Source organism: Sceloporus occidentalis, unplaced genomic scaffold (assembly GCF_023333645.1).
Source record: "Sceloporus occidentalis isolate IW3139 unplaced genomic scaffold, rSceOcc1.0.p SCAF_10, whole genome shotgun sequence".
Taxonomy (NCBI): Eukaryota; Metazoa; Chordata; class Lepidosauria; order Squamata; family Phrynosomatidae; genus Sceloporus; species Sceloporus occidentalis.
This window is the reverse complement of record NW_028316990.1, coordinates 10,437,002-10,464,238: the sequence shown is the minus strand read 5'-3', so window position 1 is coordinate 10,464,238 and position 27,237 is coordinate 10,437,002. Positions and strand designations below refer to the sequence as shown.

Genomic DNA, 27,237 nt, shown 5'->3' with positions numbered 1-27,237 from the left:
CCCCAAACCCCAGACAGTTAGGACACTACTTCTTCTTCTAGCAGTGGGCTTCTGGAAGGGCTGGGTTTTTTAATGTTGTGTATGTTGCAAATTTTAATGGGTTTTTTATTCTGAAATATTTATGTTTTAATTTATAACCATCTCAACTCCTTAAATCAATGTTTGAAGGCTATCCTTCCTTCAGTTCATTCTCAGTCCACAAAAATCGTAACCCGTTACCCCTCTGGATCTGCTATAGCCACTGTTTTGATTTGTTTATTTTAGGATATGTTTTAAACTGTGCATTGTTTAATTGTTATTTTAGGGGTGGGGGGATACTGGGATATGGGATTGTACTGTCTTAATGTGTAAGCCGCCCCGGTTGCCTCAGGCAGAGAGACGGGATATAAACACAAAGTTTATCTATATATTTAAATTGCTTTTCGAATTTTATATTCGTATATTTTAATATTCTTATACTGTTTTTAATTGTATTGTGATGTCGAAGGCTTTCATGGCCGCCATCCATAGTTTTTTGTGGGTTATTCGGGGGGCTCTGTGAATGCCATGTTCCAGAAGAGTGCCTTCCTGACGTTTCGCAAGCAGCATCTCTGGCCGCCATCTTCATTCACAGAGCCCCCCGAAAAACCCACAAAAAACTATTTAATGGTATTGTTTTTATACGTGTTGTTGGCCGCCTTGAGTCCCTATGTTGGGAGAAAGGCGGGATATACGAAAATAAAATAATAACAATAATCCTAGCTAAGTGAAACTGGGAGCCAGACTGTCAAAGGAGAAGCAAACAGGGGAAAGTGCTTCATAAACGGGGCACAACATGCAAAGCTCACAGTCGGCAAAGAAGGATATACACTGAAAAGTAAAAATGCTGGAGGTTCCAGCAGAGTCTGAAGGGTTTAAAGGGGAACCAAAGGCGCTGTCTGTTGGCAGAGGCAATTAGCCGGATTATTTGAGAAGAGGAGGCCGTTCTTGGCCATCGCTGTGATCATGTCACCTCTCTCTTTCAGTTTCTGTGCCAATTCCCTCTTTCAATCAGCTCCAAACAAGACGTCTATGGTGGTTTATCAAAGGAAGCGACGGCAGACGTGTGCAGCCACCGGGGGATTTTGATGCGGCTATCATTTTACCCACTTTACTTATTTAAAGCTTTTTAAAAACAATCTTGCTCTTCAACCAAAGAAGGCTCTGGAGCAGGCTATGTTGGGTCAACAGAGGCGAGAGTCTCTGCGCCCGCAGGCCTGCGATCTAGAAAGACATGCCACAAAAGGGAGAGAGAGACGGGGAGGGAAGGAGGCTTCCAGGAGGGATGGAGGACTGGCCCTCCTTCCAGGTCCCCTTCCTCTCCTGGAGATTGCTAGAATAGATGCCCAGCTGAAGGAGCAGCCCTTTTGGGGGGACAGTTAATAACGGGGAGGCAGATGCACATTGTTCGATTGTAGTTTGGTTTTGCCAAAGCAAAGGGGCAGAAGCAACGAGAGAGCAGCATAAGAAAGGGCAATGGAGCCACTGACCAGGGCAAGACCTTCCCTTCTCCCCTACAATCATAATAGAGTTGGAAGAGACCCCAAGGACCACCCAGTCCAACCCCATTCTGCCATGCAGGAAGGCATGCTCAAAGCACTCCCAATACATGGCCATCCGGCCTCTGTTTAAAGACCTCCAAAGAAGAGACTCCATCACTCTCCGAGGGAACGTCTTTCACTGTCAAACACCTCTTATTGTCAGGACGTTCTTCCTAATATTGAGGTGAAACCTCTTTTCCTATAATGTGAACCCATTGCTCCAGGTCCTATTCTCTGCAGGAGCAGAAAACAAGCTTGCTCCCTCCTCAGTGTGACATCCCTTCAAATACTTGAGGGCTATCATCCTATCGCCTCATAACCTTCTCCTCTCTAGGCTAAACAGACCCAGCTCCCTAAGGACTTTATTGCTTCCAATGCCTGACTTATCTCTTCCAAATTTGAGCCAAATTTGAATGTTACACTGATATTATTGCACAGACTTTCCCCTCAAAACAGCTTCCCATTGCCTCCAGCATTAAATTCGGGGCCCGTAAGGCGCTTCAGTGGCAATTTTTTCCAAATAGGAAGCTTTGGAATTGGAAAAAATGGCCACCAAGGCAACTTACGGGGCCTGAATTCGACACTAGAGGCAACAGGAAGCCATTCTGAGGGGAAAGTCCATGCGATAAAATCAGCGTAACTTGCCAGTTTGGCTCAAATTCGGAAAAGGTAAATCATGCACCGGAAGTGGTGCAATAAAGTCCTAAAAGCCACTCCTCAGAGGGCTTGGAGGTTTCTAGACCTTCCGCCATTTTGGCTGCTCTCCTCTGGACATGCAAACAGTTAGTGGGGGGCCATTTGCTCCACTGTCCTCTATGGGGAAAGCTGCCATTAGCCGCCCTACATCCTTAGGAGGGAGCCCTGGCAGCGCAGTGGCTAAATGCCAGTCCTACAACCACAACGTTGTGAGTCTGACCCTAGAGGAGGGCTCCAAGGTCCACTCAGCCTCCCATCCTTTCGTTGGCTGGTAAAATGAGAAGCCAGTTTGTTGGGGGCAATTGGCCAACACTCGTAAACCACTTAGGGAGTGCTGAGTTCACTATGGAGTGGTATAGAAATATAGGTGCTATTGCTATTGCTATTGCTGCCAATGGGGTGGGGAACAACCGCCTCAAGCCCCAGGGAGCCACACATCCTCCCTCTCCCCTCAGTCTCAATTCCTCTGCTGCCCATCCGCTCTGTTTCTTCAGCCCCTGCCTCCATACCTTCCACCATGTTGCTCTCTTGGGCTGTCCTCCGGCCCCACTTTATGCAGCCCTGGGCCTCATGCTCAGGACTTTGTCCTCTCCTTTGTCCACTCAGTCGCTGGCCCAGACCCCTTCCCACACGAAGGGGAAAGGCAACCCTTGGGACCTTGGGCAGCATGGGGAAAAGGTCAGCAACGGCTGCGGAAGCTTCTTGCGCCAGTGTTCCAACCGGCTCCTTCGAGGCAGCAGCCGTGCGCCACTGGGAATGGTCTTGGCACCTTGAGATTTCTGGGGAGGCTCACCTGTCTCTGCCTGAGGCAGAGCTTTATATATAAGCAAAATTGCTCCCACTTGGCCTCAAAGACTGCAGCTGGGAGACTTCCAGAGTCATTTGGGAGTCCAGTTGGGAAGAGTCTGAAGCTCTTTGCACAGTTTGACTAACATGGCGTCCACCCACCACCCTCTTTCCCTCTCTCACGCTGCTTACAGATACAAAATTCGGAGAGACGGGGCATGCCTACTGGCTTCCAGAAACCAAAGCCCTTCCACAGACTCTTCCGAAGCAGCAGCTACAAAAATAGGCTTGTATCCTTCTGATCCTTAGATCCAAAGCACAAACCGCAAGCGTGCCAGAATTATGAGCCCGCACTATCATTCTTTACATGGTGGTTTTGAGGAATAAAATTATTTGCCTGTGTTATGGGTTAACATTTCCACTGCTGCTAGAAAGTTTCTTTGTTTGCAGTATACGGCTAAGGGAAACCGAAACTGTTAGGAATTACTGGGCAGGACCTTCAGTGGAAACAAGATAGGAAGCAGAGCGGCTCATGCTGGCAGGGACGTAGCCAAGGGCGGGGGGTTCTTGGGTCCGGACTCCCCCTTCCGTTAGAAAAATGAATGGTGTGTGCTGCTGCGCCGCCGCACCCAAGTTCCATTATAATGGTGGCACTTAGTCTGGGAACCCCCCCCCCCTTCCTAAAATCCTGGCTACATCCCTGATGCTGGCTTTTTTTCTATACACTTTTGTGCTATTCTTTTTTTTTGGGGGGGGGGGAGTTCTGTGTCACCAGAAGACATCTGTGATAAATAACGGATGCACTTCTGGTGCACTAGCTCAATAAAACTGTTTCAAAGGACAACTTTGCGTGATACAGCAAGCGGGCATTATCAGTCCTATCATCCTTGCCTCCTTCTCTTACTTCTAATTGTAAGATATGGGAATGTCTATTGTTTATGGTTCTATTTGGCAGAACATGCAAATTCAGTCAGTGTCACTTCATGATGATAATGCCACCCATATACTTACACACACACATACACACACACAACTGTGGTCCAAAACACACTGCAGAAACAATCCACTTTGAGACCGCTTTAACTGCCTTGGTTCAGTGCTAGGGAATTCTGGGAATTGTAGTTTTGGGAGGCATTTAGCCATCTCTATCAGAGTCTTCTGGGGCCACAATAAACTGCAATTCCCAGGACTCCCTAGCACTGAGCCAAGGCAGTCAAAGCGGTCTCAAACTGCATTATTCCTACAGTGCGGACGCAACCTGTGTCATTACACCGAATCACAATTGTTGTTGCAAACATGCTTTCTTGCCTCTCTTCCCTGACTGTATTTTGTACTAATATCACCACAGAGTAAAAGGAAAGATGGGCAAATTGGGGTCACTCACTGGTCCCACCATTAAGACCAGTCCAGTTGCTTCAGCATCACTCAACTCTGCACAGATCCAAGATCTGTACTCCTGGAATATATGAACTTCAAAACAAACATTTTAAACATTTTAACCCCAGCTTTCAGGACAGAGTCCTCAAAAGGAGGCATGCAAACAGTTAAAAACAACAACAAGAAAACAACAGTAAAGCAAGCCCAAAGGAAAACAAGAGGTGTGCTCCAGTGTTGTTATGGAATAATCCAATTTCAAGTATAGAAACTCTGGCCACAAAAAGAGAGAATCAGAAGAGCCAGCTCTTGAAGAGGGGTCTTCCCAAAATGTGTCAGTAAGACAAATAAAAGCCTTCTTAACAACAGCAAGGCTTATCAAGGCTGTTTTTGTTTGAAAGAGTTTTAAACTTTAAATTTTAATAATGTAATGTTTTTAATTGTTTGAATGGTTTAACTGTGTTTTTAAATCTGTATTTTGCATGTTTTTATAGTGTTTTAACTTGGGACTGTTTTAGATTTGTAAGCCGCCTTGAGTCTCTGTGCTGGGAGGAAGGTGGGATATACGCTAAATAAACACCATCCTCATCATTGTTCCAGAACAACACTGGAGCACATTTCTCATTTTCCTGCAATTCACGGTGTTTCCTCCTCTTCAACTCTTTCTTGCCCAGAACCTAACCCTGAGAGAGGACCATCGCTCAGGGAAGCAAGCCCAGCTGCAAGGAAGCCATTAGCTTTGTAAACCGCTTTGGGAGTGCTTAAGTGCACTGATAAGTGGTATGGAAATGTACTTGCTACTGCTATTGCTATAAGCAGGAATGGGCAGAGCTGGGGAGATTGTGTGGCTGCCCCATCATCCCAAGGGTGCCCCCAAAATGGGAGAAGCAAGAGGTGGCTATGGGACCCCAGGATGGCTCTCTTTTGAAAGTGGGACCGCTTAGCTCCTCTCTCCATGTGGATCTGCCAAGCAGCTTGTCTCACAAGGCGCACAGTAAAAAGCCATGGCGTGTGCCTTTGTCTTTTGCCGCGTGCCCACATACGGAGGCTGCCTGCTTGTGCCTCCTTGCAATTAGCCCATTCAGTCCTTATGCCCCATGTTAATTGGAGAAGAAGAGGAGCATGCCTTTCCCTGCCAAGAACTACGATGGCTAATTGCTGAAGGCTTTGGGGGATGCCTGCTTTGCCTTTCATCAGTGTTTTGTTTCTAGGGGCAAAGCTGGTTGTCTCCCTTTTGTCAGAAATCCCTGGCTAAGGCTAATGCCACCTTCAGCTCCATGCTGCCAGTTGTAGTGCCTGAAGGGACACAGAAGAGATCTGCCCACACAAGACCCAGCATTAGCTGCGATAGACAAAGACATGTGCCACAGTTGGCTCAGGCGCCTCCAAAATACCATAAGACATAGTTCTGCAGCCTAGAATGAAAGGCAAGAGGGTCAGCAGCTCTAGCAAAGACCAAGGAGAGGGATGCGGAGCAAGACTCAGCAGTGTCCTCTTTGCCCCTCTGCCTTTGTCAATATAGTTAACAAGGGCCCAAAGTTCAGACTAGGTGGGCCTGGCCAAAGAGAGCACTTTAGAAGTTGGCACAAGGTGGGCAAAGCAAAGGAGACAACAGCCTCATTCCCACTTACAGATAAATCAGTGTGTGATCCGAATCGATGGATCAATTCAACAGCGGAGCATGGTTCCCACTACATTTGCCCTGATCACACTTTTTCTCTCTAAAATAATCCAGTTGTGGTTCATATTCATGCATGAATCGATTCAAAATGGACCCGCTCCAGCTCCAGCAGAAGGGGGAATTTGATTCCAATCCGCATATGGTTCACACTTGTGCGGAATCAATTTATTGAAAAAGACGTGGAAAACATCAGCGTCAAAAAGACGCAGGTTTAATGGGTCTAGCGCTTGGCCCTCCTCTTGGAATCGCTTCCATGATTTGGATTAAGTGGAAACCAGGGGCATTTGAACTGGTTCAAACCTATTCACAATCTGATTTAAAAGGTAGTGGGAATGAGGCCATAGTTAAGAAGTCCAGACTAGGTGGGCCTGGCCAAAGAGAGCACTTCAGAAGTTGGCACAAAGTGGGCAAAGCAAAGGAGACAACATGTGTGCTCTGAATGGCCCTTGGAAGGGGACAGCCTGGTCTTCTGTCCAGGGATTCATAGTGCAGAAGAATGACCGCTGGAAGGAGGGAGAGTCCTCCAGTTCCTTGTATCTCCCATTATGTCTGGGGAGAATAAAAACCACTAGATAGTGCAGCAGTGTTGCTCAGTGCTTGCAGTAAGACACTTGGGCCCCATAATCCCATGGTTTTGGATGCAGGTTATGAAGCATGGAGGATGCAACCACAGCAGGAGCTCAACCATCCAAGGTTTCTGAAGAGAGATTCTCATAAATACATCCATAGGGCACATTAGCACTGCCAAAGGAAACACAAAGGGCAGCATTCTGTGCAAGGAGAGCCTGAAGTCAGTAACTTGAAGTAATTCTAGGAGGTAACTGGACGGCTGAGTGTGAATCTCGCTGAAAACACATCTCCCCACTGCTATAAAAGCCAGGTCACATGCGTCACAAAACACATTTATTTACACAGCAGCAGCAGCTTAGCCTTAATTATTTATGATAATAATTCATAATAGATTAGTAAATATGCTGTGGTTTAGTTGGCTTTTAAAAGGTGACATCTTATACAACACAAATGTTGGTTTTTTTGGCTCAGGGTTGAAATGTTGCAAACCAGCAAAGAGATGCATGTGCGAACGCGCATCCTGAGGAGGTTCACGGACCCCTCCAAAAAGCCTGAGGGTTTAGCATGAATTTGCCTGGCTGCCTCACCTCCTGCACCTCTTGACTATGATGCCAGGATGCGGCGGCCGTGCTACAGGACCCAGGCCACTGCTGTGTCCTCAGGGGCAGCGGGCAAGGAAGCATGCGCTGCCACAAACACACACACACACACACACAACACACACAACAAGAGGGCCCCTTTTTGCATCCTCGGCTCTTTCCCTGTTTAGCGGTGTCATTTATATTCCCTGACCTGGCAAAAGCAGTTGGTTCTGCAGTCTGATTAAAGGAACTGGGCATTTGATCTGTAATTGTTTTTCAATGGCTGTATCTTCTTCTGTGTTATTGCTTTACATGGTTTGCGTTTGTACAATATTGAAAATCAATAAAAGTACAAAAATGTATTTTTTCTTCCTCTTAAAAGTGAAACGATCTTGTTAGGATTCTGGTGCAGAGGTCTTGCAACGGCTGGCAGCCTCCTCCCTCCCTCCCTCTCCCTTTCCTTTCTTCCTTTTCAGTTTCCTTTCCTCCTCTCCTCTTCTTTTCACTTTATTTTCCTTTCCTCTCCTTATCACTTTCCTTTCCTCCTTTCCTCTTCTTTTCACTTTATTTTCCTTTCCTCTTCTTTTCACTTTCCTTTCCTTTCCTCCTCTTCTTTTCATGTTCCTTTCCTTTCCTTCCCTTTTTCCTCTCCTCTCCCCTTTCCTTTTTTTAAACACTAAAATACATGAACATTTTAAACCATTTTGTGTCCAAAAACGTCTGAAGAAAGCACAATCACTCTTTCCCTCGCTAAATGAAAAACCATGTGGACAATTTTGGATTTCAGAGTATTTCAGAATTCGGGATTCTGGATAAGGGAGACTCAACCTGTGTAACATTCAATGCATGTAACTTTGTTTGGCATAAAACATTTGACCCATTAAGAGTTTTGCTGATTTAGAATATAGCTACAAATTAAACTTGCTTTTTTTAAAACATCTTTTTTGCAGCAATGAAGTTACAGGGTGCTCTTTGGTTTTGCCAGTTTGAGAAGCAGACCCTCCCCAAAATAGAACAAAACAGCAATGTTAATAGAGCAGAGAAAATTATTTTGTCTCCAATAGTTAGTGTTAAGCAGACATAACACACTCATTTCCATAAAAAGAACTAAGAAGAGGGAACCAAGAACCAGAATTGGTTGGCAGGGACACCATGTGAGATATTCTACACAGGCTTGCATTAAAAAAAAACCTTCCTCTTGCATCATTTTTAGAAATTATTTTGGGGCGTTAAATTTGTGAACACAGAATCATAAAGTTGGAAGAGACACCAGTGACTCCAGGTTACCTTCAGGACCACCTTCTTCCATCCCATGCGCTCAGGGCCTCTGAGGGACATCTAGTTCATTCTGCCAAAACCAAGGCTGGCCGTTCCCCGGAGGATTTTCTTTGGCTGCCCACAGACTGCGGAGGAGAGTCATCAGCTCAAGATACTGCCTTGAGTTTTAAAAAAGCATGAAGCCCAGTCTAGGGCCAATGTGACACAGTGGTTTAATAGTTGCACTACAACTCTGGAGACCAGGGTTCGAATCCTGCTCAGCCATAGAACCCACTGGGTGACCTTGGGCAATACGTCACAGTCTCTCAGTCTCCAGCAATAGCAAACCTCCTCTAAACAAATCTTGCCAAGAAAGCCCCATGATAGGTTCTATTTAGGGTTGCCATAGAGTCGGAAACAACTCAAAGGCACACAACACACAAAGACCCGTCTCCTCCAACAGGCCTATCCAGATTATGATTGAAGCATTTATTGATGGATAATGATGGATTATGGGTTATGCTTTGGTTTACATGCTCTTTTGTTTGATGTGATGTGCTATTTCTTGAGGGACAAGTAAGATGTAAATGCATGTTGTTGCAGTTGCTTTTATGTAAGCTACCTTTAGAGTCTCGGCCGATGGGGAGAAGGTGGGGTGCAAATGGAGACGGGGAACGATTACCCAGATGGCAAGGGACTTTGGGGTGGTGCCCCTTTTGCCCCACAGACCACTGCCCTTTGCCCCATCCCAGCCCTGTCCTCATTGGGGGGACGCTGCCCTCCGAGGGACGCAAAGAGAGAGACCCTCCCCAGCCCCGCTGCTTCCTCCTCTGCAAATATTGCCAGGTTTTTCAGAGGGGTATTTGGAATTTCTGATGAAATTGCAGAAATGTCATTGCCAGCGGATGCCAGCCAATCAAGAGGCAGCTCTCTGACCTTTGCCCTCCGCTCCTTCTTGGTGTCATTATCCTCAATGGGGGAAAGGGGAGGGGAGGGGAGGGGAGGGAAGGAAGCCTCTTGCTGGAGACCTCTGTCTCGAAGATGCTGATAACTAATGGCCCTGCCTTACATGAAAAACCAACCCAAGTCCTCCAGAAAGGATTGTGTGTGAGAGTGTGAGTGTGAAAGCGAGAGAAAGAGAGACGGAGCTTGTGGGGGGCTTAATAAAGAGATGCTCCCTCCCATTTGAAATGGGGCACTGAAAAGACTCAGGGAGACTAAAGGAGATCAGGGTCTTGGACAGAGAAATGAGCCCAGCTTCATGCAATGTAATCAAAGTGAGCAAATCCAGTCTGTGATTCGGGTGTGCAATGTAGAGTCTTACCTTATTGTGCACACACTTGCACACAATGGATCCCCACTTGCGAACGGGGATGGAGAGCTGGGCCCTGACCAGGAGTTGTTGTTGTTGTTGTTGTTGTTGTTACTTACCATCAAGTCATCTTCAACTTATGGCAACCCTATGAATGAGAGCCCTCCAAGGCTGCATGCACTGTAGAAATAATGCAGCTTCAAATGCTGTAGCTCCATCCTATGGAGTCATGAGATTTGTAGTAGTTTTGCAAGGTCTTTCTCCTTCCCTGCTAAAGAGTATTGGTACCACACAAAATTACACATCTCAGTCTTCTGTAGGATGAAGCCATGGCATTTAAAGTGGTGCCAAAATGCATTATTTCTGGAGTGCAGCCCAAGTCACCCTCCTTGGGCCTTGGGACTCAGGGCAGCAGCCATGGCGGCTTCCTTGTTTGGGTCCGTCCATCAGGACTGACAACCCCCTCTTTTCTTACTGCCTTCTACTTAATTAAACATACTTGTCTTTTCTATTGAGTTGTGTCTTCTCATGATATGGCCCAAGTATGACATCTTGGCTTTTAAGGACAGTCCAGGCTTCATTTGCTCTTGGACTCATTGATTTATCTTCTGCACAACTCTCCTACAGTACCACAGTTCAAACAAATCCCTACCAGCTTCTTCACTGTCCAGCTTTCACAAGCATACATAGGTATTGGAAATACAATGGCCTGGGCAATCCTAACTTCACTATTCAGTGATATATCTTTATACTTGTAAGCCGCCTCGATTGCATTTTGTAGAGAGGCGGGATATACATAAACATTATTATTATTATTATTATTATTATTATTATTATTATTATTTCAGGATCATGTCTGGTTCCTTTATAGCTGCCCTTCCAAGTCTTCCGATTTCACGGCTCCAGACCCCACTTTGATTAACGGTTGAGTCAAGATACAAAAAATCTTGAACTATTTTGATGTCTTCATTGTCTGCTTTAAAGCTATTGAAGTCCCCTGTGGTCATTATTTTTGTTTCCATGTTCACTTCTAAACCTGCCTTTGCACTTTCTTCCTTGACTTTCTTCTGTAATCATTCCAAATCTTTGCTATTATCTCCTAGTAAAATGGTGTCATCTGCATATCTTAAACTGTTGATGTTCCTTCCTCCAATTTTCGCGCCTCCTTCCTCTGAGTCTAATCCTGTTTTACGTATGGTACGATCAGCGTACAAATTAAACCAATAGGGTGTTAAAATGCATTACTAATGGAAAACGCACTGGTGTTGTGTTGTGGTAGGACCCTGTGTCCAGTCCTCAACATGATCCCAATCTGACAGGCAGCATGAAACCCTGCCTGCAGGCAATTGTAAAGCTAGAAGGGGATGGGATCTATTATTAATGGCTGAAAGTGAAGTAAAATCAGGGCAGTGAAATAGCATTAGCCATGATTAGTGCACACATTACTGCAGAGGCCCCAGCGTTATCCTTTGGATGCAGAGAAACCACAGAAAGAGCACCAGGCTGAGAGATCCAGTGCAGCTAAGTCCCATTTCCCAATTAAAGCGTAAGTGTGTTTATGCTGTTAATTGAGGGAGTGCCTGCTAATAATAGTAGAGGACCCTCCACCTTTGCCAGAAGCATTCTGGACTTAATGGGTCACAGTCACTTTGTTTTTGGTTTGATTATGGGGAGGACTATTAACAATGCTGTTAATGGGCATGAGATGGAAGGTATAAGGGAAGCCACCATGCCCAAATTCTATGCATCCCATGTAGGCATCAAACTCTTACTGATAATTCTACTGAGAAAGGAATAACATGGAAAGGGACACTTCCTCCCAAATGCACAGTTGCCACCGTGAAGCAACCCGGTCGGGGGGGGGGGGGGAGCACAAAAGACCCAGTGACAGCCTTGCAAAACTCTGTTCATTTACAAATACGCCAGTTGAGCCAGCGATTACAGGGATAACCTTAGAAGACTCCAAAAGATTTAATGGATGGTGGTTGGAGTGTTAAGAGCTGAAGCAGATTTTGCTGGCAAACAGGCAAGATCACATTCCTGATTTCCCAAACTTTCCCCATCGCTTTCCCATCAAGTCTCCAAGCGCATTCCATAAGAAGCCCAACTAGCTACAATTGCTTTCACAGTGCAGAGCAGGCAGCAGCACGGCTCTCAATGAAAGCTGTTGTTTTTAATAAAGCAAGGGCATCAATGTAGGGCATTTCAAGCACCAAAATAGGCAGACTGAGCAGTTGTTTTTCCCTTGGCAGAAGCTTTAGTTGTAGATCATTTGCCTAGTTCACCCACCCATTGCTCTTCTTTGCCCATTCTCCCTCCTTCATGCACATATTCCTTTAGGTCCCATGTGCAGACCTCTGTGTGAACACGCAAGGGCTACCATCCCCTGTGCCCTGGACAATGGTGGCAGCAATAGTCACATTGCCATTCAAAGGAGAACTTCAGATCCCTGAGCCTCATGGATGAAGGTGCTCTTTTTATGAGTGAGAGAGGACTGAGACCCAAGTCCTCCAAAGGGCTGGCCTAAAGCCTTCCTTCAGGGTCCGGTGGGAGGTCGGGGGCTCTTCCCCCCACCTTTGTGCCCCTGCCCTCCCCTCCCCTCCCCTCTGATCCTCCCCAATGGCTTGCCCCACCAACCCTTCTCCTCTCAAGAGCCTCCTCTTGAGCTCTCTGCTCAAATTGCCCCCAGAGCCCACTGGATATTCCTTCAGATGTCTAACAAGCGCCAAACACAACTGAGGTTTAGAGAGACATAGAAATCAATACTGCGGCTTCCACCAGTCACGCTGAGGGATTAGCCATCCCAAGGAAAAGCGCAGACAGTTGAATAAGGGAATCATGACTCCGAATAACCTAAGCAGTTTATGAAGCTCCAGAGCAGGCCCCTGGCCTTGATAACCTCCAGTTGACCCAGGAGGGAAGGGGGGCTGAGAAAACATTCACTTAGCCCCATCCCCTCCGCTGTCAATGAGGGCGAGTGGGAGACCCCCAGGGTCAGCAGCCCAGCCCCAAGGAGAGACCGGCCCCTGAGGCTGCCCCCTGATCCTCCGGCACACGATGGACAAGGGAGGACCACCATTCCCACGCAGGGAGAGGCCGGCCGGTGTGTGGACAACCCTCGGGGGGCTTCTGCTCTGGGTCAGGGATGGGACAAGCTCTGGGGAATGCAGGGCGAGAGGGGTCAGGGGTGGAATAAAAAAACCATGGATTCCTAAGGACCATCAGCCAAAATATTACTATCAGGGAAGAAGAAGGAGCCCAGCAACTCACTGCCATGATGGTGGCTGCTAGAGGCAGGGTGGTCTTTTCACTTGATGTCCCAGAGCTGTATAGCATTACCCAATGGATATCTAGAGGCTCCATATTGAAAAGGTCTACTGTGCAGAGACTACACACACACACACACACACACACACACACACACACACACACACACGTACACTCTGAGAGGCTAGATTGGTCAAGCTCACAAGGCAAGGCTTTGTCTGTAGTGGCTCCCTAGCTACCAACCTCATCATGAAGGAGCCTGACACAACTGGTCCAAAGGCCATCTCCCTGAATCTGCCTTTTTCTGTCTTTCCTTGACTGGATCTGACTCCACAGCTCTTATTACAGGATGCCTGAAAGTAGACAAGGTCTGAGATCACTCCTTTTCTGAGTCCTGGCTCTCCCTGAATGAGCATGGGCCATTCACCTTCAATCAGACTAACCTGCCTGACAACCTATGTGCCACCCTGATATCACCAGAGGGATTTTCACATCCATGTAAAAAGGCTTTGCCAGGTGTCCCCCCCCCCCCCCCCACCATTGTGAGAACCACCTCCTTCCACTGCTTCGTGGTCTCTGTGGTGGTCTGTGCTTTGCCATTTGAAAGCCTTCGGAGAACCCATTGGGCCTCACAAGCGCCTGAGCCCAGCTCTGAGGAGGAGAGCGGATTGCACTGCATCCCATCGCATTGCCTGCCTCTTCTTCTTCTCCTCCTTTGCTGCACTGCCTGACCCCCCTCTGCCAGCAGCCTCCATAAATCTGCCTCACCTGATGGGAGATGGGCTTTTTAGGATGTCTCTGGGTACTTTGAGGTAGCACTTCTATGAACTCTGTGCCACAATAAATAACGCTACCTACAATATGTCTTTGGGAACGTGTCAGCAGCCGCTGTCCTGCCATGAATTTTTATTCTTTGGCCGTCTGGAAGATGGATTCCAGATACAGCATTTTCCCGCACTTAGTGTCAGCTCTCTTTACCCCTTTGCCCCAGCCCAGTGACAGGGACCACAAATACAATAAAATAATAAAAGAGCAGCCGCTGAGCAAGCGGCTGGAGAAAGAGCCAAGGAAAAGGCCAGGGCAGCCTCAGGGGGGAGAGGGCCAGCTCCTGGCAGGGGACAGAGGGGCTCCCCCAGGGAAAAGGGGGGATTCCTGAGACCCCCGAATGGAGACCTTCCCCAAGGGCCATGAGGGGAAGGTTGCTGAACGTCAGGGCTCAGAGGGCCAGATCCAAAGCACATGGGCAGCCAGCCTCTCCAAAGGAGGTTGAACAAATCTGGGTGCAGCCACCACACCACCTCAAAACCCCATACAGAAGGAAGCTGTTTATAAGACAGAAACAAAAACATAATACAAGCATGTATCCCCCCCCCCCCCCCGCAATGCCCTCAGTGTATAGAAATCATCCATAGGAAAAGAGAAGAGCAAGCAAAGCTGGACCACAGCAGACCCAACTGGCTCAGCATCCTATTTCCCCTGCCCCTCTTTAGGAGTGTCCTCTTGCCCCCGGATCACCCCATTTGTCCTTTCCTGCCCTCCAGATTCCCTCTTAGGGTTTCACCAGCAGCCTAATGGAGAAGGAAGACTTCACCGGCTGACTTTCTGTCTGCTGCCTAGCTCCGAACTGTGCCCAAAGGCCTTCATCATCTTGTCCCAGGGCTGATTTGACTTATAGGCTTTAGCCCATGGCTTCCAGTTCATGGCATGTGCTTAAAGCCCTGCCATTCATTCTGGACTATTGTTCTGGATTATGGGGGCTGTAGTCCAAACAGAAATGTTTGCAAGTGGGGGTCTTCCCATGTTCTGTGTAGCAAGGTGCATCCCTTCCCTTGGCCCTGAGCCATGCCATGCCACTTGGCCTTGTCGCAAGGCAGAGCCCAGATGCCCAGCCTTGTCCAGCTGGTGACTGCAGTGCAAGACCAAAGAGACTGTCCTGGCCTGACCTCCCCACTTCCTCATGGGATTTGCAGCAGGTGAAGAAAACCCTGGCTGACCACACACACACACCTCGTATATTGGTTGGGGGACCTGGCCTGTCTTCAACCCCACTGAAAATCCCCCCCCCCCACAGTGCATGCCAAGGGAACCCCCCACACTCTCCCCAAGACAAACAACGTGTGCCTGACTCCAGGGCCCAGTGGAAGTGGAGGTGATTTACAAGGTCGTTGACAAATGCCTGTATTGATCGGGTATTAAAGTGTCTTGTGATTAATACAGCCTTCGAAGTAATTAGTGCAGAAGATCTCTTATATCTCCACATGTTTAAATAATGCATCTGCCTGCACCCTGGCTCCTGTCAATCAGCCTGGCTCAGGGCATGCTCCGGATCCCATGATAACTCCTCTGGAGACTGGCTTTCTGCCTGAAGAGTCGCTTTCGGGAATGGAGGCTCTGCTCCCCTTTGCCTGGGATGACTGGCCTCTGCAGGGAAGGGATGCTGGGATCCAGGAGGGAAGAAGGGAGGCAGAAATTCTGCTCAGGGCCTGGCTCTCCATGTCAGGGTAAGGGAGGAGGCTCAGGGTGAGAGCACTGCCTTGGAAAACATGTCTGTGCTTCCCCCATCCTTTGTGAGGCTCAGTGTCTTCTATTTAAAAGACTGTGCTACTGCAGTTGGTGCATGGTGCACCCTGTGGCTCAATGGCATCACCAGTGGCTGCCCCATAATATCACCTTGTGACATCACCCCTAAGCTTCCAGCTTTAGTCCCGAAGGCTTAGGGCCTGCCATGGTCCTGACTTGGGAGAGAGCTTGCAAATGACCTGGCTCCCAGTCCTCCATGTCCAAAGGCAACACCCCTTCCCCCCAGACACTCTCCAATTCCTTCCCTGGAGTGGTTTCTGGCCATGCAAACCTGACTGTTTTCAGTCCCCTGGCAAGGGATCTCCTGCTCTTGGGCATGCAATCCCTGTAAAGACCAACATTGCTGGTGCAGAAGGGCTGCTCATAGGAGCCTGGTGCTGTTGAGGGAGAATTCATTATCCCCGAATGCCAGCTGGAATGAATTGTGTGCCTGACACCTCACTTTCTCAGCAGCAGCTTCAGGCAGCCCAGAGCCCCAGCTCTGCTGAAAGGAGGAAGGAAAGGTGATGGCAGCCATTGAGATGCCTCATTGTCCCTTCTGCCTTTAATGGTTGTATTAAGAAGATTTTAGGTCTGCCTTGTTTGAATTTGTTGTAACCCACCTTGGGTCCCATGCCAGGAGAAGGGCGGGCTATAAATTCATTAAATAAAGCAAAAGGAGGGCATAGTGTTGACCCCATTAGCCTTATTGGCAGCAGTGGGTCTGGCCTCACCCTTGGCCAGGGACGTAGCCAAGGGGGGGGGGGTTCTTGGGGTTTGGACCCCCCCTTCCGTTAGATAAAATGAATGGTGTGTGCTGCTGCGCCGCCGCACCCAAGCCCCATTATAATGGTGGCACTTAGTCTGGACCCCCCCCCTTCCCAAAATCCTGGCTACGTCCCTGCCTTGGCAATGAAAGCTCTTGCAAGCAGAATGACCTGGGCAGGGGGCCACTGGAGGCAGAACCTTCTGGCCAGATGTCCAGGTAGTGGCAGACTCTCCTCCTCCTCCTCCTCCATCATCAGTATCAGTGGCCCTTTGCAAAAGCCAGCCAGTGGCAATTACCTCCATGGACCCACGAGGTCCATGTCAGGCAGCCCTTCATAGAATCATGGCGCTTTCTCTGGCCATCAGGGAGAGGTCAGTTTTCCAGGTCAAGGAGGTCTGCCTCTTTCATTGTCCAGAGAGACACTATGGTTGCACTCCTTAGATCACTGCCTCGAAGCAGAAAAGGTGGACCTCCCTTTTGGGTTATGCTTTAGGCCTGGTTGCCCCTCTCCCTTGTAAATGTACCTGCGGTGGGCATTTTACAGGCTGCCTGAGGGCTCCAGACCTGCCACTCAAATAGTCTCCATTTGGTTCTCTGGCTAAAGCAGACGCAATCAAGAGAGGAGAGAAACCCACGTAATTATAGTGGCCAGGATGCCATTACATGCCAAAGAAATTAAGCCTTGTCTTAAGGCATCCAGCAGATGAAAAGGAGAAGGTTTCATTACCCCTGAGGTTACAGAGAGGTCACTTGGCAGACCAAGAGAGCCAAGGAGCCGAGGAAGAGAGGTCCGCAGTGTGGTGGGGTGTGGGGCTGGGGCAAAGGGACGGCCTCAAAAGACCATCAGATCACCAGCAGTGAATGAACCTTGTGTTGTTCTGAGAACGTGATGAATGAGAGTGCAACAAAGTAAGGTTAATACACACAAGAACAATAAATAACCAGGCCCTTCTGAATCCCAGCCTTGGGACTTGAATTCCCAGCCACTTAAAAGCGGCATAAAGCAGAAAGGCTCCATCCCATTGTGGCCTCTGAGGAGGGGAACAAGAGAATTTGGAGGAGAAAGAGCCCCGAAAAGAGCAGCTCCAGCCACAGACCAAACCCGCCTTCTGTGCCCACTCAGATGTACCTGCGCCCAGGTGGATAAAGGTGGATGGAGGTGGACGGGGCCCTGTGGCTTCTCCTCACTTGGCATCACTTCAGCATGACTGTGGCACTGCTGGGTCCCTGGGAGATGGAGACCAAGAAGGGGCAGCTGAGCCCTCCAACTCCATCAGGTCAGGAATGAAATACTAAGCCGCAACTGCTTGGACTGCTTCCAGGGCCAGAGGACACACTTTGCTGGTTTTGTGCAGCTGGCTTTGCATGGCCACAAACTCTCTGCACATGGTTCATTGTCTTGTTGGACAATCTTTTTAGCCTTGGTGCTTCCAAAGGCTCTTCTGGGGTCTCAACTCCTGGCCCCAAGAGGTGAGTTGCTCCAAATGCTGCACAATACAATCACTTCTGGAGAGGGACCCACTAACCAGCTTTCTCCTCTGGAATGGCTCCTGGGTTGGGGCCTTTCTTTCTATGGCCTCATTCACACTGGCAGCATTGCGCTGGAATGAACTGGTCAAATTCGGGGGGCTCCCGAATCTCTCCGGAAGCAAGTGCTGACTACCAATCAGGGGCATTTAAACACGAATGCCCTCTTGGAGAATTCGGGTTTAAGGTGAAGGTGCCTGGCTGTCAATCAAAGTTAGTTCCACGATGGTCATAGGTGACGTTTCCAGCACTGATAGGGGCATCAGAAGTGTGCTTTCCATTCCTCCTTTTTTTTAAAGGACCAGGCACCACTTGTCAAATTTAAAAACCTCTGGTGTGTGTGTGTGTGTTGTGGGCATTTGGGTCAGTGTTGTAGGTTATGATCTGCCGTTGGCCCCATTTTCAACCCCAAAATGCAAGCTAGTGCCATCTCTGTAGCCTGTATCCCATTCCCTTGGCACCCCAGAATGCCTCATACACAGGTAATAATAATAATATTAATTCCTCACCTCAGAATGCAAAAAAGGATGCTTTTTTTTTGCTTTCCCTAGGCTACCCCTGAATTCCCTAGAGACAGTAGCAAAACCTGTATCAATTTGCCAGTTTGCCTAATTGGAAAGAGAAGCATTACATTTGATTGGTAACATTCATTCGCATTGCAGCAGTCATTCCAAAGGAAAGAATATGCGCAAAGACAGTCAAAAATAATTTTTAAAAATTAAAATCCAAAGGAAAAAGGTCTCTGCCAGATAGCAGAGGCTTCCCTTGCTGTAGTGCCCTGACCTGCCCTGAACTGACCCCGTCAGTCACCCCCTTTTTGCCTCCTGTCACCCTTTGCCTCCAGATCCCCCTTTTTCCTTCGGCTCTTTCCTCCTCCCCCTCCCCTCAGATGAAGGGAGGGAATACTCTGACCTCTGCCCACCCTCTGACCTTAATCCCTCCCTGAATTTGCCCCGATCATGATCGAGGGCAAGTTCATATTTCACGGAACCCGGGTCTTTTCAGAAAAGACAGATTTTAGCCCGATTCCCGATAACCCGCGGTAAGGGGCATTTCCTTGTGCAAGCCTCGACATGGATTGTGAAAGAATCAGGCCCAATATGAACTTCACATGGAAGAATCGATTTCAAAACCGGTTTAAAAGGTAGTGTGAATGGCCCCTATGTTTGAGAGCCAAACTACTGAAGGATGCCCTTGGTAGGCGCCTAGGCTCCCAGAGGAAGGGTTCTGGAGAGGAAGGATGGGCTTGGAGGCGCCAAGAGACGTGCAACCACAATGCTCCTGGTGAGAACCTGTCCTATGTTTGTGTCCCTGCTAAGAATACTTCTGAGGTTTGCCTAAGTCACCAAGAGGAAGGAGAGGGCCTCCTGGACCATCCCGGAGCTGACAATTAAGAGACCTCAAAGCAATTTTTGAAAATGTCAGCATCTCATTTAGCAGAGGGATAAATAATGAATGACGCATAATCTCTGTCCTGTGCGGGCAGCACAACTTTGCAGTGTCATTAGTAAACTAGCGCTATAATATCTTGGTGTCACAGTTTAATTATATCTGGTAATTAGTTTCAGCAGCGGGTCATGCCGCGTCAGCCCCCCAGAGCTAAACAAAAGGTAATGGGACTTTCTGAGCCCCTCCCCTGCCTCTTCCCACAAAATACCCTAATTGGGAGAGGCTGAGGTGGGCAAGGTCCCCGGTGGGAGGCAATGGCCGAGGCAAGACCAGCACTGACCATGGCCTCAGCCTCTTTCCAGGCTCAACGTGGGCTGTGGCCCTTGGGCTTGCCCTCTCCTCCTGAGTGCCATGTGCCAAGCTCCCCTTTTTCCAAGCCACCCACAAATGCACTTGAACATGGAATCGATTTTGCAGTGGCACACAACGGTGGAATCCAGTTCTGGGCCCCACAGTTCAAGAAGTATATTGATACACTGAAAGGTGTCCAAGAAGAGCAACCAAGATGACCAAAGGTCTGGACAACAAAGTTTTTTGTGGGTTTTTCGGGCTATGTGGCCATGTTCTAGAAGAGTTTTTTCCTGACGTTTCGCCAGCATTCTCTGAAGATGCCAGCCACAGATGCTGGTGAAACGTCAGGCAGAAACTCTTCTAGAACATAGCCACATAGCCTGAAAAACCCACAAAAAACTATGGATGCTAGCCATGAAAGCTTTCAACTTCACTCTGGAACGACTGAGGGAGCTGGATAAAGTACAGCTTGGAGAAGACTGAGAGATGACATGATATCTGTCCTTAAATACTAATAAATAAATAAATAAATAAATAATACTTTAATTTATATCCCGCTTTTTGTTTCCACTATCAAAGCGGCGTACAACCTTTAAAAATACAATATATACAATTCCCCTGCCCCATAAAAAAAGGATTAAACAATTCTATCCATTAAAATTACAAAATCTAAAAACAATAAAACGATAATAATGGGATGGGATGTCATGTAGAAGACACAGCCAGTTTGTTTTCTGCTGCTCCAAAGACTAGAACATGAACCAAGGGATTAAAATGACAAGAAGAGAGGTTCCACCTAAATGTTAGGAAGAACTTTTTATGGTAAGAGCTGTTCAACAGTGGAAGAGGTGCCTTGGAGGGTGGTGGGCTCCCCTTGTTGGAGGTCTTTAAGCAGAGGTCTTTTAGGGGTGCTGCCATTGTGTCTTCCTACAAGAACAAGGGGGGCTGTACTGGGGGTCCCTTCCAACTAAGATTTTAAAAGGAATAAAAGGAGGAAGAAGGAAGTTCTCAGCCTGGCCTAGGAATCATGTGGCTGGCAGTGGGATGTGCATAACGGTTGTCTTTCTTCTGGTCAAGGGACGCCACATGCATCAGCCAACAGAGTGGCGCATGTGGTGATGAAGGATGAAGAATGTGCCATGTCCTTCTCCTCTTGGGGTGATGGTGGTAAAGGAGGCCAAGGTGAAGACCACACCTCAGGTCCAAAAGCAAGGAGAGAGCGGAAAGCCCCTGCAAAGCGCAGAGCCCTTCCCCATAGCCTATTCACCTCTGGCCTTCCAGGCTCTGGGTTCAAAGCATCCTGGCTGAGTCTTCCCTGAAAGGGTGTCTCTTGGTGGGGTGCCTCTGTTTATACATCAAGGTGAAGATTAAATGAGGAGTGACTTGCAGCCCTGAGCCTCCCATTGTGAGCCCTTCAACAAATTTAACAAAAGGGGAGAGCGGTAGTTGGGGGGTTGGGGAGGGGGGAGGAGAGCCCACCACTCCTGGGGACGGTGTGTGCATGTGCATGTGGCAATCTGGCTGGTTGCCATGGAGATGTAATGACTTGTTCACATGGCAACATACCTTAGGCCTGCTATTAAAAGGAGGAGGAGGATGCAGCTGTTCAAGGCAGCAGGGAGATGATACGCCATAACTGTTTTATGTGGGGGCATGAGAGACCCCAGGACTTGGGTGGGAGATGGTCCTGGGGATCTGCCTCCTCCTCCTCCTCCTCCTCCTCCTCCTCCTCCTCCTCCTCCATGTCCCCTGCTTCCCACTCCTTTTGCTCTGTCCACTGAATGATGGGCAGATTTCGTGACACTGACCGCTGGGAGATCCTGAGCTTCCCAGGAGACCTTCCCGGGACTCCTTTAGCTCAAAACATCCAACAGAGGCTGAGGGAAGGTCTCTCTTGCCTCAGGAGGATGGTGCCACCTTGGAAAGGGAAGAAGCTTCAGCTCTTCCTGGCACCAAAGCGATGAGGAGGGGTCCTCCTGGCCTGAAGACATCATTGCCAAAGAAGAGTCCCGCACTGTTGGGGTGTTGCAGTCACTTTGACGGTCCTGTTAAGAACATCAGGAAAATCAAGTGGCAGCCCCAATTAGTGGGGCAGGGAGGGCACAGAGAAGATACCCACTGCTTCCTTTCCTCCGATGTTCCTTCCCTGGTGCAGATAAATGGTGGTGGGTGGGCTAAGTGAGGAGGTCCATTCCAAGAGGCTATGGCAAGAAGCCCACCCGCCTGCTTGCCCATCACGGGCAAAACTGCCTGGGAAGCCACTGCCACCTGCAAGAAGGGCCTTGCCATAACGCCAACAGTCTTGTGCCTGAGAAAATATCCAAAATATCCAAAGTGGTGGAGCTGCTCAGGAGAGCCAGAGCATTGTTCTGGTATCCTCACAGTGTCTTCCCTCCCACAAGACTGGTGGCTCGGCACAGGCAGTGTGGCACTCCTTTCTCCAACAGGTGCCTGAACAGCTGCCCCCTCTGCAGCCCTTGGCTTCCTTAGCTCATTTCTTCCTTCCCTCTCATCATCACCATCCTCATGGTACCCAACATGGCTGCTTGGTGCCCTTGGCCTGCCTCCTGGCCGCTTCATTAAACCACCTCCGTCCAGTGGCCTTGACCAGTGGCGCCTGGGCCTCGCTTTGCCAGGCCAGCTGCTCCCGGAGGGAGGGGGAAGAAGGGAAGAGTGGAGCCCCTTCGCATACTAATTGGGTGAAGGAGGCAGCGATTCATCAGCCTCCGAAAGGGCTCCAGCATCTACAAGCACTTATGACATGTAATTGGTGGTGCATAAGCAAGTCCAGCCACATTAAAAACCCTACAGATAGTCAGAGATAAAAATTAATGACTTTTGCTTTGTGTGATCCTGCACGCATTGGTGGGGAAAGGGGAAGGTGGGGGTGGGTGAGGAACAGCTGGGATTAATGGGCAAATCTAAGCAGACACAAAGGAACAAAACAACAGGAAAACCCACAAGTGACAAGTCAGGGGAAAGGCGAGCGAGGTGGAAAATGGACCCTAGCTCATGGCTGGAGCAGGGATTCCATATCCTCAGCACGTACACACAGACACATACACACACACCCCTGCCCTCCTGTCCACAGGGCTCCTTCTCTATGGGGCAGACCAAGAGGATGCCATAGAAGGAGCTATGACAGCAAGGAAGGCTAGAAAGGCTTGCAAAGCTGGCCTTCTCTGCCAGGGACTTCTGGGCACTAAGGAATCAGGGGAGCAAAAAGATGCCGCACCCTTCCTTCCTGGCATGGTCCTGTTCTCTATGTGCCCTCCTGGACTGGTGGCTCAAGCCAAATTCTGTCCCCCCTCCAGTCTCCTTACACAGGCTTTGTTAGGGGCAGGTTTCCTTTTAAAAACAAGACAGGGGCTCCAGATGGACCAAGAGTTGGCCACCCTCTTCCTCCACCCTTGGTCTCCTATACCCCTGGCTGGTCACTCACCCACCATTGGGACCCATGACTAAAAAAGTACTGAAGCTGCCCTTCATTATTGGAGTTTCAAGGGCCACCATTCCTTGGAAGCTAAGTTTGCAGGGGCAAGAAAGAGATGTGACAGGAAGGCATCCTCACCCCATTGCTGTCCACAAAGGGTGACATATGCCCACCCACCTGCCCACTCAAGGTACCAGCATGTGCCCTGGTTTCCCTCCTGTCCCTCCTCTTGCAGAGTAAACACTTTGCTCCAGTCTGTACAGCCCACAGTTTTAAACTGTTTTGTTTGTTTTAAACCACCAAATGATTCAATATCCTTTTAGACTGTTTAAATTATTCTGTACCATTTTAAATCTTAACTCATTCCTAACCGTCTTCAGCTGCTTTTGCATTTATGCTGCCCTGAGATCTTGTGATGTTGGGATGGATATAATAATGTCAATAAATGCATAATGAAAGAGCAAGCAAGCAAGCAGTCGGCAATCAAAGAAGCCACTCCAACCGAATGAAATGGAGAAAGGAGGAGAGGGACCCCCATGTTGGGAACCGTGGGGTGAGAAGCATTACCAGATTGTCCCTGTTCCCATTCCCCCAAAAGCTCTCTGCTGCGGTCCCTTCCAATACTGCTGCCTCATCTTCACCCACACTTTTCATTCATGGGAAAATCCTGTAAATTAAAAGTGGCGCTAGAATTACTCTTTATTCACGGGATAATATTGGAATTATGATGGCGTTGCATGTCATCATCTCATAATCTTCCTGCAATTGCGCAATAATCACAGGAGCATCCGGCTATGCTCCTGTCATTTTTGGCCGTGTCATAAAGTCCTAGGTTATGGGGTCATGGGGGGGGAGGCATTTGGGAGCAGCCCCTTCTTGTCAACTTTGGCTCCACTGACCCCAGCCAAACAGCCCTCGTCACTTGGAGGGTTTTTTGGAACCCCCTGGCCCTTTGCAGATTCCCTGGGCAAGCAGGCTGGGCAGGGATGCCAGGAAGAAAAACTCATTGATATTGGCAGACCACTGAGCTGAAAGTCAGAGCCATCAGTTGTGTTTAAGCAGGGATGCCAGCCCCCCACCTGTCCGTCCCCCCAGGGCTGGCCGGCCGCCTGTTTGCCCAGCCTTGATTCCCCCTCCTGTCTCTGACTCCTGTTAATTTCATCTGGGACGTTTCAGGAGGGATGTTTGCTGAGGGGGGCTGCTGGGGGAGGAAGCTGCGGCTGCAGCCACTGGAACCTGATAGAGAGAGTTCATTGACGACCGGGGGCTCCTTGGCGCATTGAGCTAAAAGAGGATTAATTATGCTTTGTAGATTAAGAGGCTGCACACTCAGAAGCCTTTGTATTCCGCAGGGGTTTGGGCAGAACTGCCAGTGTTCAACAACCAAAAGCAACTCTGAGCCACCCCCTGCACTCACACAGACACACACACACAGACACACTGAAACGTGCAGCCTGGAGCCAAGGCCATACCGTTTTGTGGGTGAAAGCCCTAGTGCATGCTTGTATATCCAGCCAGACACCCCACACTACACACTGCGGAGTCCAAGAGGTGTGAAGGGGGGGGGGTCACACTGGCTCGTCAGCCTCTCAATGCAGAGCCCAGGCTCCACTGTCCCCTGGCAGCCTCCCTTTCTGCTTCCTCCTGGGAGCATCTGGCCTCCGCACAATGCCAAGGTCAGGCTATTCTCCGCTCCCTGGGTCTAAACAAGAGATCCTGGCCTCTTTCACAAAGAGATTGCTGCTGCTGCTGAGATCAGGGCTTCCCAGGCTATCGGATGTCAGGGGGCAGCAATTTTTCCAGGACTGGCACAGTATTTGTGCCCACTGACTACAACTGGGCTTCCGTGGCAAAGTGGGGGTTTGAGTGCTGGTCTCCTGAGTCCTAGTCCAACACTCAGACCACTACGCCATGCTTTCCTCAATGCCTACAAGCTGATTACGTTTTCTGGTAACCCCCTCCTAGGGTTTTCCTGGGCAGATTTCTTCAGAGTGGGTTTACCATTATGTTGCTTTAAGGCTAAGAGAGTGTGCGTTGCCCACAGTAGGAATCCATGTGTTTGTGCCTTCAAGTCGCCTGTCAGCCTATGGTGAACACATGAATACTTTCATAAGGTTTTCTGAGACAAGGAATCCTCACAGCTGGCTTTGCTAGTTCCTTTCTCTGAAAAAGAACCCACAGCACCTTGGATTGGTAGGTGGTCTCCCATCCAAGTACTAACTAGGGCTGACCCTGCTAGCTTCCAAGGTCAGATCTTGAGGGTCTTTAGGCAGAGGTCTCCACGGCTGAGAGGAATTTGAACTCTGGTCTCATAGAGCCCTTGTCCAGCATTCAAACCACTACACCAATCTGGCTCTGGATGACATTTATTCTAGTTCATTATTTTGTTCAGGCTCCTCTCTGTATTCTTGGCTCTCCTTTAATCTTTCTTCTGCAGGGCAGCTTTTTAACCCAGTGCAATCCTTGAGTCCTAATGAGATCTTTTCCACTGCAAGTGTTTTTCCTCTCCTCCGTTTATGCCCTGCAACTGGCAGAAGGAGACCAGGAACCACCCAGATTGGCGTAAGATCCAAAGGAGGACCCACTCTGACCTTTCTAGCTGAGCTGCTCCTCAGCACAGAAGCTGAAATCGGTCAACAAAAAGAAGTGGCTGAAATGGGGACCTTTTGCCCCCGCTGCCCCACACCTGGTTTTGGTTGGCATCCTGAAAGATGTTGTTGTTGGTGGGATGCCCCACATCTGGGCAACCTGGCCTCCAGCTGCATTTTGGCATTCAAAGGGAAGCCCAAAGGCCTTGGCGCTGCACTTGGCTGGCAAAAGAGCTCTGCTGATGGAAGACGCAATTGCTGCTGCTGGCGGCATTTAAGTGTTAACTGTCCAGGAATAGCTAAAAACAGTGCGCTAAGTGGTCATCACTAGGTAACCGTCTCCGACAGATAGGAAGAGCGAGAGGGAAAGCCCTGGAGTAGCTATCTTTAAAGAGAACAAGCAGAACTGAGTAATCCAATTTAAGGGAGATAAGAGCACGTCGGTAGCCCTGTCCTTTAACTGGACAAACGCCTTCGTTCAAGTGTCAACCCCAATCCTGGAAAGGTCACCGCAATGGGCCCGGAGCCTAATGCACTCCAGATTTGGCTGAGTGGATTTCCGAACAAACACACTGGCCCAACAGAATTGATTTCCAGCCAGCCACCTCAGTCCCTCGCCTCATTACGCTGCAGTTGGTGGCCGGCCCTGCTGCATCGCAAGTGACGGCCAGCCAAAGAAGAGGCTACTGACACAGCCTCCTCCTGCTCCTCTTCCTACCTTGACTGGCTTCAGGAGCAGCTCAGTCTTCTTCTTGATTCCCCGGTCTTGGCAGTTCCCCATGCAAACAGGGATGGAGATGCATATGACTTCAGGCACCCAACTGGCATCTTCTGCCTGGTCCTGCTCCCTGGTCAGTAGTCCAAGGGACGGGCCCTGTTGCTTGCCACCTTCGGTTGGGTGCCATGATGGCAGGCTTTGGCTGTACCTGGATTTCCCACTGAAGTTGAGGGCTCTTCCAGAATAATTGGTCAAGGAAGATGACTGCCAGGCTGAATGTCAAGACTGAGCCACCACTTCCTGTGGTCTCTCCTCTGGCTGCCACACGTGATGTTGGCTCTGTGGCCACTTTGCTGTGGCCAGCAAAAGTTGCCTTCTGGCCACCAGGGCTTGCTTCTCTCCACTGCCTTTCCCCCAAAGCTGGAGCAAGTCGGGCCAGATCCCAGGTATATTTTTCAGGCTCCAATTAGCAGGCTCCAATTCATCACCCCAAATCTCTCCTGGCATCAGAGCCGGGATTCCATCCTCCCGCCTGGCAAATCGGTCTTCATTTAAAATCTTCTCTCTTAGCCCTAAATGGAAATCAATTCTGCAAGTTTAGCAAATAGTTAATTACTCCACAAAGAGGATTGATTGGCCTTTGATCACCAGAAAGCTCTGTAGTGCTATTAGTCTCTTTCATCTGTGATTAAACCACAGAGAGAAAGAAACAAAAACTAAATTAGGCCTCTCCTGTTATCTTACATCCATTTAATGACTGGATAGTCTCAGAAAGGTGTGAGCAAGAGACACCCGTCCCATCAGGACAACTGGGGTGGCA

At 48.9% G+C, this 27,237-nt stretch overlaps 1 protein-coding gene across 1 annotated transcript in view; it reads right to left on the bottom strand.

Annotated features, from left to right (window-relative positions):
* The window catches only part of ZFHX3 (zinc finger homeobox 3), a 231,408-nt gene that overhangs the window by 167,228 nt on the left and 36,943 nt on the right, over nucleotides 1-27,237 (bottom strand). The window lies entirely within an intron of this gene.